Here is a 20,519-nt window from a genome sequence, read left to right as displayed (position 1 = left end):
AAACTGTTATTTTTCACTTTGATCTACTCGTCTTCATCTCTTCTTATTGGTGGAAAGGGATTTGTTAAAACTAAAGCAGAGGTAACTCATTTTGAAGTGTCTGCCCCTTAACTTTTCTTAAACCAAGACAATTGGTGACACTAAAATAAATTTTCCAATTCATTCTTCTGAATAAAACATGCTACAGAAATATGCTCCTAATTAATCTCTCATTTTCTTGAGTATTCTTCTTTTCCACATGTTGTTAGATGCAGGGTATAGACAGACGATCAGTCTTTTTTGTTAGGGTAGCTGTTGAAGAGAGGGTTTTATCTCAGATGCAGTTTCATGGGGCTATTCCTCATTTTTTCATTGCATATGCTAGTTGCAGCCACTACATAGCTTTCTTCATAAGGTTTCTCTGTCTGGGTCATGGGGTGGGTCTAATCAGGACTTAGGAAATCATCCACTTTATCTGTTCAGAAGAGACAAGTGAGGAAGGAAGGGTGGGAGGGCTTCCCTCTTTGTCGAAAAATTGATAGATTCTGAAAAGCTATCTTTGCAGAATACATATGAGCAGGTTGGAAGCTTATGGGTAAGAATCAGAGACCAAGCCAACAAAGGGAACCCTGTGGTCAATGTCTACTACAAGCCACCCAATCAAAGAGATCCTATTGACAAAGCCTTCTTACTTCAGCTACAGGATGCATTGTGCTTGCAGGGTCTTGTCCTGCCGGGGGACTTCAACCACTTGAACATTTGATGAAAAAGTAGTGCGACAAGCTGCAGGCAATTGAAGAGATGCCTAGAATGCATGGAGGATAACTTCTTAAGCCAGCCCTACCAGATGAGACCTTCAAGCGTTGATCACCAATGCAAGTGAGTCAAAAAGAGATGGCAGGATTGGAGGCAGCCTGGGCTACAATGTTGGGGTTTAGGATTTTTCCTTTTGTTTTTCTCTCATGGAATTTTGTCTCATCTATGGCTAAGAAACCATAGCGATCAGTTCTTAGGAGACAAAAGAAGTTGCTAAGCTCATGGGAAGAGGGCATCTGGCTGCACTTTTATCTGAAGGTTTCTCTTGAAGGAGCAGAGATCACGAGATGTGGGCTAGGGGAAGGGGTTGGGTGTAGCTCCTAGTGCTGCCTTGTTCTCTTGGCATTCAGAGGGGAAACAGGCTGCAGCCTGTATGGGAAGAATTCACCACCACTGCGGGGTTCTTCTGCTGCCTTCTCCTACCATGAGTGGAGCTCTGCTCATATGAGCAGTCGTTGCACTGGGACATTATTAACACCCTACCTCACCAAACAGAGGACCTTTAACTATCTGCTCAGGTGCCTCAGGGGAAACCCTGGGACCCCCAAGCCCCTTCCCCCTCCAAGGGACCCACTGCTCAGCCCCAGTCGTATCTTTGCCACTGCTCTGGATTTTTTTGTTGTGCTATAGCCCACACCCCTGCCTGCTGGGACACCCCGAGGTTCCTGCTACAGCTCCTTTTGCTATCCAGAGGAGGGCACCAGGATCAGCTGTCCCTGGGAATTTGTAAAGGAAGCCCCTTTTTCCATCCCTTTCACGGGCTGCATCTGCCATTATCGTGTGCAGAGAGAAGGCCAAACTCGCTCTACAGTGCTCCCTGCAGCCGCGGGGAATCATCACACTTGCCCTCCCCAGCTGGGAGTCTCTGCCGGCTGAGACTAACTATACCAAAGGGGAAAGTGCCTACAGCAGAGCAAAGGCTGTTATTGGATTTCTAGTTTTGTTTGTTGTTGCTGCTGTTGTTGTTGTTTGTTTGCCTTGTAATACATACATATATATATATATTAGCAAAGAACTGTTATTACTTTTCCCATATCTTTGCCTGAAAGCCCCTTAATTTCAAAGTTATAATAATTCAGAGGGGAGTCATATTGTCCATTCCAAGGAAGCAAGGGAGGTTCCCGCCTTCCTTGGCAGACACCTGTCTTTCAAATCAAGACAGATTTTGGCGTCCAACACTGGGGCCTGAGGGCATTGAGAGGAAAGGGTGAAAAAGGAATAACAGTTCCCAGGTAACTTAATTTTTTGTGCTGAATATAGAAACTTCGTGTTGTCGTTTGACACTGGCCCAATGCCAGGCACCCACTAAAGTTGCTCGCTCACTCTCCCTTGCCACAGCTGGGCAGAGGAGGGAAAAGGAAAAAAAGGAAAAAAAATTAACAGACACTTCATGAGTGAGACAAGAACCAGGAGAAAATATTTCAAGGGCAAAACAGGCTCAACTTAATGCTGCAAAGTGAAATTTATTACTAAGAGAATCAGAGGAGGATAATGAGAACTAAAATAAGCCCTTAAAACACCTTTTCTTCCTCCTAGCCCCTCCCTCCTTCCCACCGATTGTGCAAGGAGACAGAGCGTGGGGATTTTGGTCAGTTCATCACTAAGATTGTCTTCCACTGCTCTGGGAGAGGAGCCCAACCTCTGTGAGGCTGTGGGGTCCCTCCCATGGGAAACAGATCTCTGTGAACTTTTCCAGCTTGGGTCTACTCTCATGAGCAGTAGCCATTCTGCACCTGCTGCAACTTGAGCCCCTCCCACTGGCAAACAGTCCTCCCAAAATTGCTGTGATGTGGGTCTCTCTTTCCAAGGACAGACTGCTCCAGCCTGGAAGCAGGGGTCCTCTCTCTCCTCCGGGTCTTCCACTGGATCACAGCCTCCTGCAGGCATCCACTCACTTTGGCATGGGCACCTCCCCCACAGGCTGCAGGTGGATCTCTGCATTTGCCTGTGGACCCATGGGCTGCAGGGGGACAACCTGCTTCACCATGGTCTTCATCACAGCCTGCAGAGGAATCTCGGGTCTGGTGCCTCCTCCCCCTCCTTCTCCACTGACCTTGGTGTTGCCATGTTGTTTCCCCTCACATGTTCTCACCTCTTCTTGTCTGACTAGAAGCAAAACCTTGTGACTTTTGTTTTGATTTCCTTCTTAAATATATTATCACAGAGGCCTTAACAACCTTTCTAATTGTCCCAGTTTTGGCCAGCAGGATATCCATCTTCAGAGCCATCAGCTATTTGCTCTGCCAGACATGGTGGGAAGTTTCCATCAGCTTCTCACAGCAGCCATCTTTGTGGGCCCTCTGCTACCAGAAACCAGGTAGTGCCAAATGAATACATCTCGTTAGGTGGCACCATGTGGTCTAGCTTACCCTAGTTCAGGTGGCACATGGTCACGGCTATATTTTTCCCATTTGCATCCCCTTATCTAAACATGGGTCCTATGACTAAGGCTACTGTGGCTGTTATCCATTTTGCACAATGGGTCAATAAGGTGAGGAATTAATGGATTTTTAACTTCCTCTGGAACATGGGCATGTGGATACAGGGCTGTCATACACTAAGTGTATGTTTTTGTGGTTACATTATGAATGGTACTCATGTGGAGGAAGTAACACTGGGGGAAGTTTTCTCCCAACCCTTCTGCAGTAGGGCTCCTGAAAGTGGAAGAGCAACATGTCCCAATTGCCACCTTGATAGTGCACCGTGGGCAGTATTGGACAAATTGAGATGCCATTGATGCCGTGGAGTGGCTACCTAGAACAGAGGCTAGACAGAGATAAGAGAATAAAGTGGGAATTTTTTAAAGGCTTTCAATAGGTACACCTTGGGCAGTCAAAAGCCTCGCATAGGCTACACCCAAGATGGATGACAGTCATGAGTTTTTCAGAAAGATATAAGTTTGGTCTATTTTCATATCAGGGGTTAATTCTCCAATTAAGACTTTAGGTTATGAAGTCATATTCCCCCAGTTTTCTCCTCCCCCCAATTCACTTTTGTTTATGCTTTTCAGGGCTTGAGGGTGTAAGGTGTCCTTGGGTTCCAGGCCCAGAGGAATTGTTTTGTCTGACCAAAGTGTAAAGACAGAAGTTAACACTTTATATGAAGTTTAGAGTTATGCACTAATGCAACAAAGGATCTGAAAAAAATTATGTTGGTTTTCTTCTTTTCCCCGGGTCCTCTAGGCTAGCTCTGGACCTCGGGGAATGATGATACCGACAAGAACAAAGGCAAAAGACCAAAGGAGGCTCTTTCTCCAGTGGGATATGTTCCCACTGTTTATTGTAGCTTCCAGGTGGGAGATGGAGAGAAAGAGGGGAGAGCAGGAAATGGTGGGCAGTTTTAAACTCAGGAAAAGGGGAGGGGAGAAACTGAAACACACTCAATGGGATACCCCCGAAGGGGAGGGGTGATGGAGAAAGGCTAAACCATCACCCCTGGGGGAGGACAGAACAGAACAATTAGTGCAAATACAATAACCATGAACCCTGTGATACTAAACAAATTATTTAGTGCAACCAACTACATAGTGCAATACAACACCTCCCCCTTTTTTGTTAAATAAAGTTAAAAGAAAGGCGTAGGGTTTATTCTGTTTCACAATATGGATTTGCCCACCACTTATGATTTGCGGGCAAGTTAGACTGCTTTTGCTTTGCCAACCCAATGTAGTTGACTTTTGAGGTAGTAGGAATTAGACCGTTTATGGCTTTGAAAATTAAGCAACGTAGAATTCCGAATGCCAACGCTATTAGAAAATGAACAACAAGAAACGACATAATTTTTTTAACTATTGAAGTCCACCACCTCATGAGTCCCCAGCCTTTGAACAGTCCACTGAACCAATCTTCGGATTCTTGCTTTACTTGTTCGATCATGCTTTTCATGTCTCGGAGGGCTGCGTGGATGTTGGGAGCCTTTCAGGTCAGGTTCAGGCAGCAAAGTCCTTCAAATTCCTGGCACTCCTGTCCATGCAGCAGCAGAAGGAAGTCTATGGCTGCATGATTTTGGAGTGTGGCCTGTCTGGTAATCTCCTAGTCTTCCAGGAGGGAGCTGATGGCAATGGATGTTAAGTTTGCCTGTTTGACCACCCAGCAATCTAGGTGGCCCAATTCACCTAGGGCTTTGGCTGCCATTACCCATGGAAAGAATATGGAAGCAGCAATTCTTTTTGACTTGGCCCAATGAAAAATTTCGGAATCACAATTTGGGTCCAATTGGTCAGCACTTCTCTTTTGAAGTTTGTTGGCCGAATTGTTTTTATGAATTCATTTGCCAATTAAAGTTTGGTTGGGTGCTAACAGGGACAACTGCCCGATGGTACATGGCCCTCCTAAAAGCTGAGAAGGGATTCCTGCCCATGCCCGATCTTCGCAAATTAAGAACAGACCCCTAGAGAGGCTTTTGAGACTTGAATGGTAGGGATTGTCTGCTGTAACATGGCTCAGAATATTACACCACCTTTTGGCAGTGAATTCCTCTTGATATTGCAGTATGTTGTGAAAGGTTTTAGTGCTAGATAAGGGGCTGAAGGTAAAGTGAATGCAGTATGGTGCCGGTGAGGAACCCAATAGCTCTAATTCTTGGGGTTCCTGAGCTGCTTTGGGCAAATTTGGTAGCCACTCCTCTACGGGGTTTTTAATCATTATAGCTCACCGCTGAAAATTTTGGCGTTGTTGGATGTTGTATGACTTGGGTCCTGGGTTAGGCGTAGGTGTGTCAAAGCTGACTGGATATTCTCCAGCCTGCAATGGAATTCCTACCAGGCAGGTGGACACAGGGTCTCTTGCTGCTGCAGTGGACAGGCATAAATTTTCTTGTTGGAGTGTCTGTGCCAGGGTCACCCAGATGTTTTGGGGTGGCTGAGGGATGATCCACGCAGCTGTCAGACTGCTCAGCTTAAACAGGATGACAACTTGGGTGGGAGGTAGTCTTTTTTTCTACAAAGAAAAACAAACATTTTTAAAAGCATCTTTAAAGTTAGTGTTTCTGTCAGAATGGAACCAGATCTTAGGAAGATTTTCTCTCTTCTTTCCGGTGACATCTTCCTTTTGAAGCAACTGCTACTTGCTTCTCATCCTCTTCTGCTGGAGCTGGATTTTTGGGGAGGAAAGGTTTTACCCACTTTTGGGGTATCCAACTCAGACCTGAGGGGGTGGATACGCACACGTAGCCACGCCCCCAGATATTGTGTTCATAAGGGCTCTTTGGTCTCCTAAGTTTCAGGGTACTTAATTAAGACAGGTGGACACTAGGACAACTTAAACTGAACACTGGTGTTAAAGTGACATACCACGGGAGGACTCATATTTTCAAATGAACAATTTAGAAAATTAATGGTAAACATGGCTTTGCAGAGGTCTTGTTGTAGCAACATCCACATGGTTGAACTGCTCTGTCTATCCAGGACTTTCTTGAGTGTCTGGTGGGCAGGCTCATCCACACCTTGACCTGTGGGGCAATAGGGGGATGCCAGTTTTATGTTCCCCTCCCCATTGCTGGACAAACTCTAGGAATTCCATGGATGCATACGGTGGGCCATTATCGGTTTTGATTTACCTAGGGATCCCGAGCACTGAAAATACTTGCACTAGGTGTTGTTTGGCATGCACAGCCCTTTCTCCTGCGTGGGCAGAGGCATAGACCGCACCTGAATATGTGTCAATGCTTACATGTACATACTTAAGGCGACCGAAACTGGGAATGTGTGTTACATCTGCCTGCCACACCTCTCAGCTCCCAAGGTCTCAGGGGTTAACCCCAACACCCAGTGATGGCATGACCTGGAGCTGGCAACTGGGACAGGTAGCCACAATGGCCCAGGCCTGACTCCTTGTTAGGTGGAACTGACGTATGAGACCTGACAGATACTGATGATATTGCTGGTGACTCAGCTTTGCCTGTTGGAAGATGTCTGGGAGGCATGCCTTTTTGGCTGGGGAGGCAAGGGAGTCTGCTTTACAATTCCCTTCTGCGATTTCACCTGCCTAATCGGTATGTGACTTTACATGCATCACATAGAACGGATGATCTCTATGCAAAACTAAATAAATTAGTTTTGAGAGCAACCTGAAGAGATGCTGGTTCTCAATGTCTTTGAGAACTACCTGCTCCGCCCTGGACACTACCCCCGCCACGTAGGCTGAGTGGAATACCAAATTAATTGGCTCTGAGAACTTCTCAAAGGATCTCATGACTGCAGTCAATTCAGCAACCTGGGGCGACCCTGTAAGGGTCGGTCCAAAGTTTCCCTCGTTTTTGCCTCATGACAGTTGCAAGAAGACCCTGAGGACCCCTACCCAGGTTGACTCTGGACAATGGTTTTCTGGCCTGACCAAGGTGGATGCTTGCCAAGGGACTGTTTGCAGGTGCTCACTGTGCTTCATGGTACACTGCTTTCAAGCAGGCACTAGTTGGAGTGGCAGGTTCTGTATATCTGTTTCTAGGAGCAACCCTCACAATGGTCCATAAATCTCCCCACCTCTTGGCCAGAAGCCACTCACTTTGGAAAAGGACTATAAAAGAACGACCCTTTGGAGAAGACCCTTGAGTACTCCCCACGGATGAAGACCCTTCCATTGGCTGGCCCACGAGGACGTCCGTCTCATCTGTTGGTAGATTTTTCCCCATTCCCCTCTTTCTCTCTCTCTATACTCTGTTTCCTATATCTCTCCCCTCTATTGCAACTGAGTTATTGGCATTTAATAAAAATGCATTACCGTGATTAAACTGATTTTGTCCCCTGCTGTTGCCTGTTTGCACCTCTGAGATCAAATGAACCATCACTACCCCCGCCCTGTGTTGGCGAATCATGACAGACCCCTCCACAAACTCAACATCAGCTTCCCAATGCTGAGTCTGGAGATTTCTCCAAGCCATCACTGACTTGTGGGATGCCCCAAATGCATCAGTGAACACTGTGGGAGCTTTGAGAGGCCTACGGCTCCTTTTCTCAAGAGGAATGAGGTGGAATTCCTCATTAAACAATTTCTGTGACGAGGCGTGGACAGATATTTGTCCACTGTAGCTGTCCAGAGATAATTGGAGGTTGACATTTCTCTGGAGCAGGTGCTCAAACACTTCCTAGGTCAGCTTCTCGGGAGAGTTCTTTCCCTCCTTAGAAAGTTTGACCGGGAGGTGAATATACACAAAATCACAACCAGTCAGCTCACGCAGGCTTACCTGGGCTTTCCGGATCAGCTGAGACATCAGCTCTTGTGGCTAGATGATGATCTTGGATCATTGATGGGAGAGGAAAACCCACTCTATGGTTAAGAGTGGGTCTTTCTGCCCTTCAATCCTTTGGAATATTAAATCATGCAAGTGTGGCAGCTTTCCCAGGACAAGGAATTTGAAAGGCAGTTTGGGCTGATATCCATGAGCCTGCCTCTCGGCCAAAGCCTTCTGTGCTTTTTTGATTGCTGTTTTTGCCTCTGGGGTCAGTTCCCTTGGAGAAACCAACTCTCTCTCCTTTCAATAAATTGAGGAGGGGGCTTAGATCCTCATTGGTGAGGCCTAACCGGGGCCTGACCCAGTTCAAAGAACTGCACAAGGAATGGAGATGTGCTAGGGTTTTGGGATCACTATAGATTTCCAATTTCTGTGGAAGAACAGTCCACGCAGTGATCTCCAAGCCCAGGTACTTCCAAGGTGGAATTCTTTGGACTTTGTCTTCCTGCAGTTGGAATCCAGCAGAGGTTAAAACTTTAACCACTAGGTCAAGTGCGTGTTGGAGTATAGAGTCATTGGGGGTGCACACAACCACATCATCCATGATGGAGGATGATGGCCTCCCTTTTTTGAGCATGCACCAGGGATGGCAATGAGGCCACATACCATTGGCAGATAGAAGGACTACACTTCATGCCTTGTGGCAATACTTTCCAGTGGTAGAGCTTCATTGGGGCTTCTCGACTGATGGTAGGAACCAAGAAGGCAAACCCTGGGGTATCTTCTGGGTGTAGGGGAATTTGGAAGAAACCATCTTTGATGTCCAGGACAGCCAATTGCCAATTTCGGGGAAGCATCATTGTTGAAGGCATCCCAGGTTGGAGGGACCCCATGTCCTCAATTACTTTGTTTATTTCCTGGAGGTCATGGAGGAGCCACCACTTATCCTCCCCGGGCTACTTAATCGCTAAGACAGGGAAATTCCAAGGGCTGGTTGTCTCTTTTATGTGGACTTTGGCCAATTGCTCCTCCACTAGCTCCTCAAGCACCTTAAGCTTTTCCTTACGTAGTGGCCAGTGATTTACCCAAACTGGTGTCTCATCCAGCCACGTTAACTTCTGGGTAGGGTGTTCCACAGTGGCTGCCTCTAAAAATCATGGGGAGTCTTAGGGATAACTAATTTGATCCCTCACTGGAACATGTTGTCTCTCCCCCACAGGGGGCACTTGTAGTCAGTGACAAGTGGACGAACACGGGCCAATTTTGTGTCTGGCTCCTCAATTTGTAGGATGTTTTTTGAGATCTTTGCCAATCTGACCTCTTCTACACCTTTGCTTTTGCCAGCCACGGGTTGCAATTCCCATTGTGACAGCCACACCCTCTCAGGTATGATAGTGACATCTGCCCCAGTGTCAAGTAACCCTTCCACATGGAGATGATCTGTTCCATGTGTTAGGTTGCATCCCATAATGGGTTTTTCCTTGCCAACCACTTCTGCCCAGTGAAGGCCAGGTGCTTTTTCATCTACTGGGACCTCTGATGGAATAGGAATGGCCTGGGCAAGGATTTGTCCCTTGGCCAAATAGAAGGTTGCCTGAGGGCAGCGCACCAGAAGAAGAGTTGCAAAAGTTTGAAAAAATACTATAAATAGACATTGCAAACTTGTTGCTATAAACTGCCTTTTTGTCGAAATGTGGGAGGAGGTAGGCTGAACGATATGGGCAGCAGCTGCAGGGGGAGACGGGATGGCTGCGGAATCACTAACTACATGGCATCTACTTTGAAATTTATTGCTGCAATCAAAAGAGTTGTGGTAGTTGTTGGTGCTGTTACCATCCAGTTGATAGAGGCCCTCGGCTTAAGACAATTTGTTTTCCTAAATTGTTTCTTTTTACTCTGCCTATGAATAATGAGAGATAAGACTATAATGAGAAGGACTGTTTGCAATCTGATAGAAAGCAAGATGCCCGTACATCTAAAGAAGATCAGGCTTCTGGTATTTACTGGACAAAGAAAGAAAAAAAAAACCAAACCAAACAAAAAACAAAACCCACAGATATCACTGTATTTATTATCAATCCAGATTTGCATCCCATAGGTATCATTGGCCAGTGGAACCATACCTGGCCTGATCCCTTGCACATTCTGGAATGGGTCTTTTTGCCGCATCAGCTGAAAAAGATGGTGAATACAGTGTTAGAGTTAATTGCCCAACTGATACTAAGATGCAGTCAACTATGCGTGCAATTGATGGCAGCGGACCCCATGACATTTGTATTTCCTGTGGAGAGGGAGTTTTTTGAAGGGGCTTTTATTAATAGTGTCCCCTTGCAAAGTGTGCTGCAAGATTTTAAGGGGCAGATTGTTTATCATCTCCCCAGCCATAAGCTACTGCATATGGCAAAGACAGTTAAACTGTCATTGAGACCCAAACATAGTCGGGTGCCAGTGCAAGGTCCTACCCTCTTCACTGATGGGTCAGGCAAAACAGGGAAGGCCATTGTTACCTGGCAGGATGAGTCTGGCTGGCAAACATTGGAAGGTCATGAAACAGGTTCTGCTCAAATCATTGAGTTGAAGGCTGTCACTATGGCATTCCAATGGTTCTCACAGATACCTTTGAATTTGGTCACAGACTCTGCTTATGTTGCAGACACAGCTCAGCGTTTGGATTGCTCGCTTCTGAAAGAGGTTGAAAATGCCATCTTGTTCCGGCTGTTGAAGGCCTTGTGGTGCGCAATCCAAGCCCGAGTTCATCCATATTATGTTTTTCACATAAGGAGTCACACAGATTTGCCAGGTTTTCTGACAAAAGGCAATGCCAGGGCTGATAGGTTGGCTAACCCTGCCTGGGTGGCACCTCAGCCTGATAAGATTGCACAAGCCTGAGCATCACATGAGTTTTTCCATCAAAATGCACATATTCTGCAAAAGCAATTTCATCTAACAGCCACTGAGGCTCATGACATTGTCACCTCTTGTGATGACTGTCATGGCCTGGCTGAGCCTTTACCAGCGGGGGGGAACCTCAGGGGTCTTAAAGTCCTGCAGCTTTGGCAGACAGATGTTACTCACATCGCTGAATTTGGCAGGTTGAAGTATGTGCATGTCTCTATCGACACCTTTTCTTCTGCCATATGGGCATCTGCTCATGCTGGGGAGAAAGGTCACGATGTGATTGCCCATTGGAGAATGGCTTTTGCAATCTTGGGCATACCTTCTGCAGTGAAAACTGACAATGGCCCTGCTTACGTCTCTCAAAAGCGAAGGCAGTTTTTGCCGATGTGGGGGGGTCTCACATAATTTTGGCACTCCACATTCTCCAACAGGCCAAGCCATTGTCAAAAGTGCTCATGGCACTCTGAAACGTGTTTTAGATAAACAGAAAAGGGGAATGGCTGGGGAAACACCACACAGCAGATTGGAAAAAGCTTTATATACCATCAATCATCTTACTGTGCCAAAAGATTCCAATAATCCTGTTGTTGTGAATCATTTCTCGTCCTTACAGGCCTGGGATGAGATACGAATGCCTCGAGCAAAGGTCTTTATACAGGACTTGACCACGAATAGGCGGAAGGGCCTGCATGACCTTATTGTTTGGGGTCGTGGGTACGCTTGCGTCTCAACAGACACCGGGGTATGCTGGCTGCCTGGGAGATGTGTCCGCCCTGACCTGCCAGGTCCGAGACAGAATGTGGCCAATGCACAGCCTTCAAATACTGACCAGCGTATTGTGTTAATTTTGCTTGTTTGCTTGCTTTTTGCCTTACAAATTTAACAAGATAATTTCATTATGTATTTTGCTATGATTTTGTTTCAACTGGTACAATATAGTGTATTTCAGAACACTTGGAGACAGTTAGCTCAGTGAAAGGCTTTAGAAAAATCTTTTTACTAACTCGGACTTACAGGCCAGGTGAGATCTTTGGTCTTAGCACAGACTCAACAATTAGGCATGAGTGCTTTAATTAAAACAATGGAAATGTCATCTCCAAAATAGAGATATGTTACTAACAGCAAGGTAGCACAAAATTCTTTTTTGCAGTTTGTCGAAAAGATTGCTGCAGGTGTTGAGAAACAATTAGATGATGAAAATTTGAGGCAAATTTCATATAAATAATTGGCTAGAGAACATACTATTGTTCCAGCAGGGCTCAAGTAATTATGAACAAAAAGTAAAGCCTAAGATAAATCCAGGCAATAAACTGCATTGTACGACTCTGTAGGAATTGATATATTCATTGCAGACACAGTGACTATTTTGACAAAACAAATATGTAAGGTGCCCTTTGGTGCCTATGGTCTTATAGGGGAGAGTTTAAGTGCTTTTGTAGTAGGAAGATCTAGTAGCACTATAAAGGGTATTAATGTCCATTTAGGTATTATTGATTCTGATTGGTTGGGACAAATTTATGCTATGGTATCAATTAGTGACCCTTTTGTTGTTATAACTGGCTAAATGTTCTGTTTGCCTACTAGATAAAATGTTTTCTTTTATTGTGCTGTTTTTCTGAAGATGAATATGAAAGGAATAGAAAAGGAACTTGTATTGTTCAACTTATTTTGTGAGTTGTATTCCAATTGTAGTGGAATGGAGTCATGGCACAGGAGGTTCTGGGATCTGCAGGACCACCTCTGGTATTTTGGACTTAAGAAAATGACAGATCATCGTCTGGAAAAACAGTGCATTGTCACAGCTAAGGGGCATCATCCAGAGACTGTAATTGTCACAGGTTTGATTGACACGGGAGCAGATGTGACTGTTATTTCACAGCTTTTTTGGCCTTTGTCGTGGCCCCTCACTCGAGCAGATTTTGGAGTTGTAGGATTGAGTGATGTAACTGTAGGTGATATGTCTGCTATTGTAATCAATGTGAAACATCTTGAAGGCCAACAAGCTAACATCAGGCCTTATGTTACCAATGCTCCATATAATTTATGGGGATGAGATTGTTTATCTCAATGGGGTGTTAAAATCACTATGGGCTTTTAGTAAGGGCCACTGTGCTGCACGATCTTCAATGTCTAGTTGTAATCTTGACATGGTTAACAGATAAGCCTGTCTGGCCCCTCCCTATTGAAAAGCTTACTGCCCTGCAAAAATTTGGTAGCAGAACAGTTGAGCTGAGTATATTGAAGAATCATTCAGCCCATGGAATACCCCTGTTTTTGTGATAAAAAAGAAGTCAGGAAAATGGAGACTTTTGCATGATTTACAGCAGATAAATGCTGTGATGGCCACAATGGGAGCTTTACAGTGAGATCTTCCAACACCTACAATGATTCTACAGCAATGGAAAATAATTAACATTGATTTAAATGATTACTTTTTTACTACTCCATTGGTTAAACAAGATAAGGAAAATTTGCTTTTACTGTGCCTTCTTTAAGTCATGCTGAACTTAGCAAATTGTTACATGGATGATATCTTGTTGGCATCTGAAAATTAAAAGCAATTGTCAGCTCTTGAACAATGTGCTGTTACAAATTTGGAAGCTTTTGGTTTAATTTTTGCCCCAGAGAAAGTACAGAAAAAAAATGCCTTGGAGATATTTGGGGTTGATAATAACCAATAGTCAGATTGTACCTCGTTAACAGGATAGATCCTTTTGTTGGAGTAAAATTATTTATCTTAAAAGATCATGAAGTGCCATGTGGAATAGTGTTTCAATGGAATGATAAGTGGAAAGATAACTTGCATATTTTGGAATGGATATTTTTACCATTCAGATCCTGGAAAACAGCTCCAGGACTTTATAAAAACCTTTTGCAGACATTATCATCAAAGGTCGCAGACGTTGTCATGAGATCTTAGGCCATGATCCTGTAACTATTATGATACCTGTACAATATTTTGAATGGAGTTTTCAGAATCATCATGAATTGCATTCTGCTTTATCTTATATTACAGGTCAAATAACCTATCATTTGCCTTCTAGTCCTATTTTGACTTTAACCATAGATATTCCTTTTCAGAGGAAGCAAATTTGTTCTCCTGTTCCAGTGGAAGGTATGACAATTTTTACAGATGGATCAGGGAAAACTGGAAAGGCTGCTGTGGCCTGGAAAAAGGATGATCATTGGGAATATGAAATGATGATTCAACAAGGATCTCCACAATTGGTTGAACTTTGTGCTGTATTTTTAGCATTTACCTTGTTTCCTAATTCTGTAAATATAGTTATTGATTCAGTTTATGTTGTTAATTTAGTTAAACATTTAGATTAAGCTGTGTTATATAACATAAGGGAGAAGTTATTATTTGTCATGTTGTCAAAATTGTGGACTGTTATTCGTAATTGAAGGCATCTCTTTTATTATGCATATTTGTAGTCATACATCACTACCTGTATTTTTCTTGAAGGTAATACTTATGTGGATTCCCTCGTGGCTGCTATAGCAGTCAAAACAGTACCTAATGTGTTACAGCAGGCAGTTTTGTCTCATCAATTTTTTCACCAAAGTGCACAGGTATTATGGCAACAATTTAAGCTACCACATAATGAAGCAAAGTCAATCATTTCTTCATGTTCTGATTGTCATATGACTCACGTCTCGCAATATCATGGTACCAATCCATGGGGTTTACTCCCTTTGCAAGAATGGCAAACTGATGTTACAAAAGTGCCTGAATTTGATCGTTTAAAGTATGTTCATGTTACAGTTGTTACTTTTTCTCATGCTATGGTTGCATCAGCATTTGCAGGTGAAACAGCTTGAGATGCTATTCGTCATTTTTCTAATGCTTTTTCTATTCTAGGTGTTCCCTTGCGTATAAAAATGGATAATGGTCCAGGATATGGTTCACAGAACTTACAAACATTTTTTAAATTCAAAAACAAAAAAGGGGGAAAGTAAAGGGGAACTACCTCAAGTGTGATTTGATATAGGTGTTTATGTGTTAAACTTCTTGCACACTTTACCTGATTTACAGTTGTCTCCTATATTTCATCATTTTTCTTCTTTAAATTCTGAACAGCCAAATTTTCATAAGGATGTTAAGGTATGGATTAAGGATTTAATTACTGGAATGTGGACTGGCCCAGTGGAATTGATACCATGGGGAACAGAGATATGCTTCTGTTCTGACAGAGAATGGTCCTTGTTGGGTTTCTGCTCGTTGTGTTAAGCCGTATTTGGAGCACCCCAGAAGGAACAGGATGGATGGTCCCATAAATGAAGTAGAACACGCGGAAGACACCTATCATCAGGTGGATTGAAGCATGGACTCTTAAAGAACATGCAGTGAAGATGATCACTCAGGGCAAATAAATGGGGACATTTGGCTCAAGCTAAAACTTAAATTGGTGGATGCTACCTTTACTTTGTGTTTTTGTTCTCCTCCACAGAGAGGTTGGCAGTACTCAGTAATGTGTCTTGTACCATTTCCTTTCACATAGCATTTGCTACCCCAAAAAAGAAGAACTTAATGTACCCAGGGGAAAGGTATTGCTTTTATATAAGGGTGTTGAATTAGTAGCTGAAAGCCCATACTTTAAGCAACTAGATTTGTGCGCATTATGATAGCAGTGGCCAGTTGTAAAGTTAAGAGGATGCTGCTTAGTTCTGATTGATGACTGGACAGATGACTTGGTCTTTTGGCCAGAAAATGTTACTTTGTATGGAGGAAAATTTATTTAACTAAAGGTGAAGGTATCATTCTGCCACAAATGTGTCATCAGGGGATTATGGAGTTTGTAATGCTGTTTGAAAACTTAATCTTTATGTGCCTTATTAATGTATTTAATCTTATTGTTAGCACATGGATACGGATGCCAGGATTTTGAGAGTATGTATTGTAAGGACTTGTTAGATTGCAATGGTTCACTTTACGGGAATGTTTTAAGTTTGAAGATGAGAATAATCGAATGGTTTTCATTTTGTAAGTTAAAGTATTGTTTTGTCCCCTGATGTCTGCTTGGATTTTTGCAAGGACCCTGCAAAATCCTTAACAGCATTTTTAGTTAAAATATGAAAAAAAAGGGGAATTATGGTAGGATCTACAGCTGGCCTGTGGGTTAGAGAGGGTTAATGAATGAGATTTGTTTTAAGAAATATTCTCTGACCAAGGCTGTTGGCATGGAGACCAAGAAGACAAGAAGGAGAAAAGAAGATAACCAGGGAAAAAAACTCCGCAGCTGTGAAAAGTATTTTGAGAAGTGTCCTAGGAAGAATAGGGGTGGAGAACTTTCCACCAATGACTGCTATGTTGAGTAATTGTGACCAATAAGAAAGTGTAAACTGTATAGAGGGTATAAAAGACGGTGCGATGTAATAAACAGATATTAGCCTTCTGAAATGTAGTGTTCCTTTTCTATGTCACGCCTGCACCTGCAGCAACAGAAACTATAAGGAAAAATAATAAGAATCAGAATAAAACTTTAAGAACACTTTCTCTTCCCCCCCATAACTTCTTTTCTTTCACACCAACCACATACAGAAACAAATCAGTCAGTTTACCATCTCTACAATAGTCTTTCACTAGATCACTTGGGAGAGGAGACTTCTCTCTTCAGTTTATGGAGATTTCTACACAAGAAACAGTTTTCTCGTGGTCTTGATGTCACAGTGATCAGCCGCCCAGGAGAATGGAAATCTGATCACTATGTAAATATTTCTTCCTCAACTAAGAGTTTTCCCACAACCATTATTGAGGACCATATCAACTTATGGGGCATACTTTAAGGATTATAACAGTTGAAACAAAAGCTCTCTTCATTTTTGAAAACAGAGGTCTTTCTTCTTCTTCTTCTTCCCTGGGGGCAGCAGGGATTTTCATCTCCTCTCTACTCAAACTTATGGTATCACAGCCATTTTAATATCTTCTTACTGTATCACAAATGCCTCTGCTCATATCTACAGTTAAAACATTCACATCCACCCCATAATATATCTTTATATGTTATAGGGAAAGAAAAGTCTCTTCTCCATAGCATAAAAAATGAGAAATTTCAGTCTACGACTCTCCTCCTTCCCTCATCTGGGACCTGACTCTTCCTTTTGTCTGACCTCAGTGTTTTCATGCTCTCTCTGTGCGTATCTTCATCTTGGTCCTCTTCTTTCACTCAGGCGAGAGAACAAAGTGTCTGCAAGTCTCATTCTGGGCAGTGAAAAAAGTTCATATCTTGCCCAGGCCTGCAGATGATCATGTGATCTCTTCTGGGCTGCAGTGGGGAGCTATTTTACGATACAGTCTTTTCAGCAGCCATGCTAGGCTGGACTAGGATCTTAGCAAGGGCCCAGCCAGAAACAGTGGTGTGTTGCTTGGCTGCATTCCATTCAGGGGAGGAAAACCTGGCTCAGGTCCCCACTTCCACGGCCGCAGAGGCCATGGCAGGCAGTAATTTATATTTTCTGATCTTGGCATTCCACTGTTTTAACTCTACGAGAGAGTACGGGATTTTTATATATATTGGCTCTTGATTACCGACTGTCTGCCTCAAAGGTGCTTGTAGAACCGGTTCTTCCCTTTTTGACCTAATGTGTTTGGCTATTGAACTATATTCTCTTATGACTTTCACTATCTTTCCCCTCTTTTTCTTGTTCAAAGCAGCTGTTGTCTCATGTTCCTCTTCAGAAGAGCTACCTGAGCAAGAGCTGTCCGATTCTGTTGAATCTGCTGTGTTAGATCTGCCTCGGCCAATCCCAGTTCTAGGATTCACTGACCAGGAATTGCTTCGCCATAGGAGCTGGGTGGCGGCCCTGGCCCTGTTTGCTTTGGTGACATCATCTCCTGAGCCAGCCCCCAGTGCTTGGTGTTGCCATGGAGAGTCAAGGGCCTAAGAGTGGGAGGAGTGCCACTTCCTTTGTGGGAGGTCTCCTCTCTGTCCTCTCGGTGGAAGGCTCTGCCTTCTGGTTCCACCTCTAGGGGCAGTGCTGTGTGCTGCACACGCTGGCTATCTCCTCCCCCTTCCTGCCATCCAGGAGCAACTGGAGGTGCGGGAGGGAGCAGAGACGAGAATGCAGCCAACAGGAACCCGACAGGGATGCCTGTGCCATCCCTGGTCTCTAGGGCCACCCCCTCTCTTCTGCTAAAGCTTCATCCCCCCATCCAATCACCCTCTCTTCTCCTATGGGCAGGGACTTTGCCAAAGCCACGTCCTCCTCCCCCAGCTGCCTCTGCCAAAGCTGCAGCCGGAGCCACAGGCGCAGGCAGCTGGGGAGGGCCTGGAGCAGTAGGCAGCCCAGGCCTCAGAGCAGGGGCCACTAGGTCTTCCTCCACCTTCTCCCTGCCTCCGAGCCACTGTGGATCTAGCGTGGGCTGTTTCTTCCCATCATTTTTCCCTTTCTTCCTTAAAAGCAGTATATGCTCCCTCTTAGATCTCTGTAGCTGTTCATTCTGTGATATAACCATAAAAAGCCTCGCATAGTCAAGTTCTAAGAAACAGCAGTCTTGACAAAGGTGAGATAAAAAATTCGATATTAATTCTTCATCTTGCTACCAAACCTAGGCCACCTCGGATTGCTGTCTAATTTATAAGTTGTTCACATTAGTCTAGACAGCCTAGTTAATTCAGGTTTTATAAGGAGTCAATGTTTGCCAATCAATTCTTGACAGTTTTCTAATATTAAGCCCAAAGGCGAATCTGGGTATTTGAGTCTCACGTGAAAAGTTACAGCCCATTGTCTATGCTTATAAACAGGAAAGATTGCAGAAATAAATCTGCCAGGCCTCCCCATATTTATACTTCAGCCATTGTCCTCCTTACCAGAGATACTTTAACCACTTGGTTTGCTTTATTGCAGCACATTTCACATTCAGGGATAACCTGTGTGATAGTGTTCATGGATAAGTCTAACCCCTAGTCACTAGCCCACTTATATGTTGCATCTCTTCCTTGATGGACTGAGGTATAAGGGGACCGTTGGGATGGAAATAATTCACCCTTATGTTACCAGTCTAGATCCACCTGAGCCACTTGATTCTCAGCAGCCTGATCGACCTTCTGTTTCTTCTGTTCTTTGGTAGCCTGACTTTTGGTACATGAGCATCAACATGACGTACCTTCACAATCAGGTTCTCCACCTGGGCGGGAATATCTTGCCACAATGCAGCAGCCCAGATGGGTTTATCTCTGCACTGATGGTTATTCTGCTTCCATTGCTGCAAACACCCCCACAGGGCATTTGCAACCAATTCATGAATCAGTATAAAGTATTGGTGACTTTTCTCATTCAGCAATGTCTAAAGCCAGATGGAGGGCCTTCACTTCTGCAAGTGGTTTGTTTCACCTTCTCCTTCAGCAATTTCTGTGACTTGTCATAGGAGACTCCATACAGCTGCTTTCCATCTCTGATGCTTTCCCACAAGATGGCAAGATCCATCAGTAGAAAAGGTATATTGCTTCTCACCTTTTGGTAATTTATTATACAGTGGGACATTTTCAGCATGTGTCACCTCCTCCTCTGGTGCCATTCAAAAATCTTTGCCTTCTGGTCCATCCATGATGGATTCCTGGATGACTGGGGTTTCCTATGTGAGCTCATTGCACGATCAGTGAAACCTACTTAATTTATGTGGCATCACTTGCATGATGTATAGAGGAGACACTCTTTGGGGAACCAATTAAATTTTTATTTGTGCCTCAACATTGTACACATTTCATGCTATAAATCAATTTTCTGACATGGGGTGGAAAATTACTGCAGAACCTTGACACATGCCACAAGCAGGAGGCAGCTAGGAGAAAATGGAAGGAAGCACTGTCTTTGGGGACACTTCACCTGACAGTCAATCGGGGAAAGAAAACTTCCACCACTGGGCTGCAAGCAACTCCCCTTAAAGATGGGGAATCTCCTTCTACCCGAGAAAAATTTCCCATAAAAAGCAGTTAGCTGTGCCATTTTATTTTCTTGTGGGGGGAAGGCTTGTCTGGAAGTTAGGCTGGTTCACCACCCCTGCTCGCTTCCTCCCAGCGGTCCTGCTTCTTTCCTGTCTTCCCCAAAACAGCCTGTCGCCACTGACCACCGCCACCGCCTGCACCCTGCTCGCCACTGTCGTGTCTGCTGCCCACCTAGCCCTCTGTCATTTGCCAATGAGGAGACACGCCGCCTGCTGCTGGTTGGAGGTAGCGCCTAGCCTGCTACAAGACGCACGCAGGCACCGCAGCTTGCAGTGCGCACACTTCACCAGCCTCAAGCCACCGTCACCACTCGCCAGCCACTCGCAGCCTCCTCGAGCCACCGCTCTTCCTGCATTTCCCGGTGACAGTCCACAGCAGCCAGCCCGCAGCCATCGTTCGCTGATGTGGGAAACAGGCTGCCCATAGCCAGTGGGAAATCTTGCCTAGCCTGTCACAAGAGACGCCCAGGCTCGCCGCAATTTGCAACACACAAGCTGCATCCACCGAGCAGACACCGATGGGGTGCCCCGGGATTCTGGTGATAACGTTCTGTCCCTGTTTTCCTTTTTCTCTCTGTCTCTCTTTTCTAGCCCCCTTCGGTAGGAACACTTACCCTTCTTTATCAATAAACAGTTCTCAGATATAATATTTGCCTCACTTGTGCTTTCTTTCATCCGATAAATCTTTTAAAAGGAATCCCTTGAGATTCCC

The 20,519-nt window shown here is 44.4% G+C and overlaps 1 pseudogene; it reads right to left on the bottom strand.

Annotated features, from left to right (window-relative positions):
- Positions 1-2,504: 2,504 nt before the first annotated feature.
- On the bottom strand, positions 2,505-19,290 carry LOC148220190 (uncharacterized; annotated as a pseudogene).
- Positions 19,291-20,519: the final 1,229 nt, after the last annotated feature.

The sequence above is a fragment of the Sturnus vulgaris genome, chromosome W (assembly GCF_052056855.1).
Source record: "Sturnus vulgaris isolate bStuVul1 chromosome W, bStuVul1.hap1, whole genome shotgun sequence".
Lineage (NCBI taxonomy): Eukaryota > Metazoa > Chordata > Aves > Passeriformes > Sturnidae > Sturnus > Sturnus vulgaris.
Note: the sequence above shows the minus strand (reverse complement) of the source record. Positions and strands in the feature narration are given on the sequence as shown.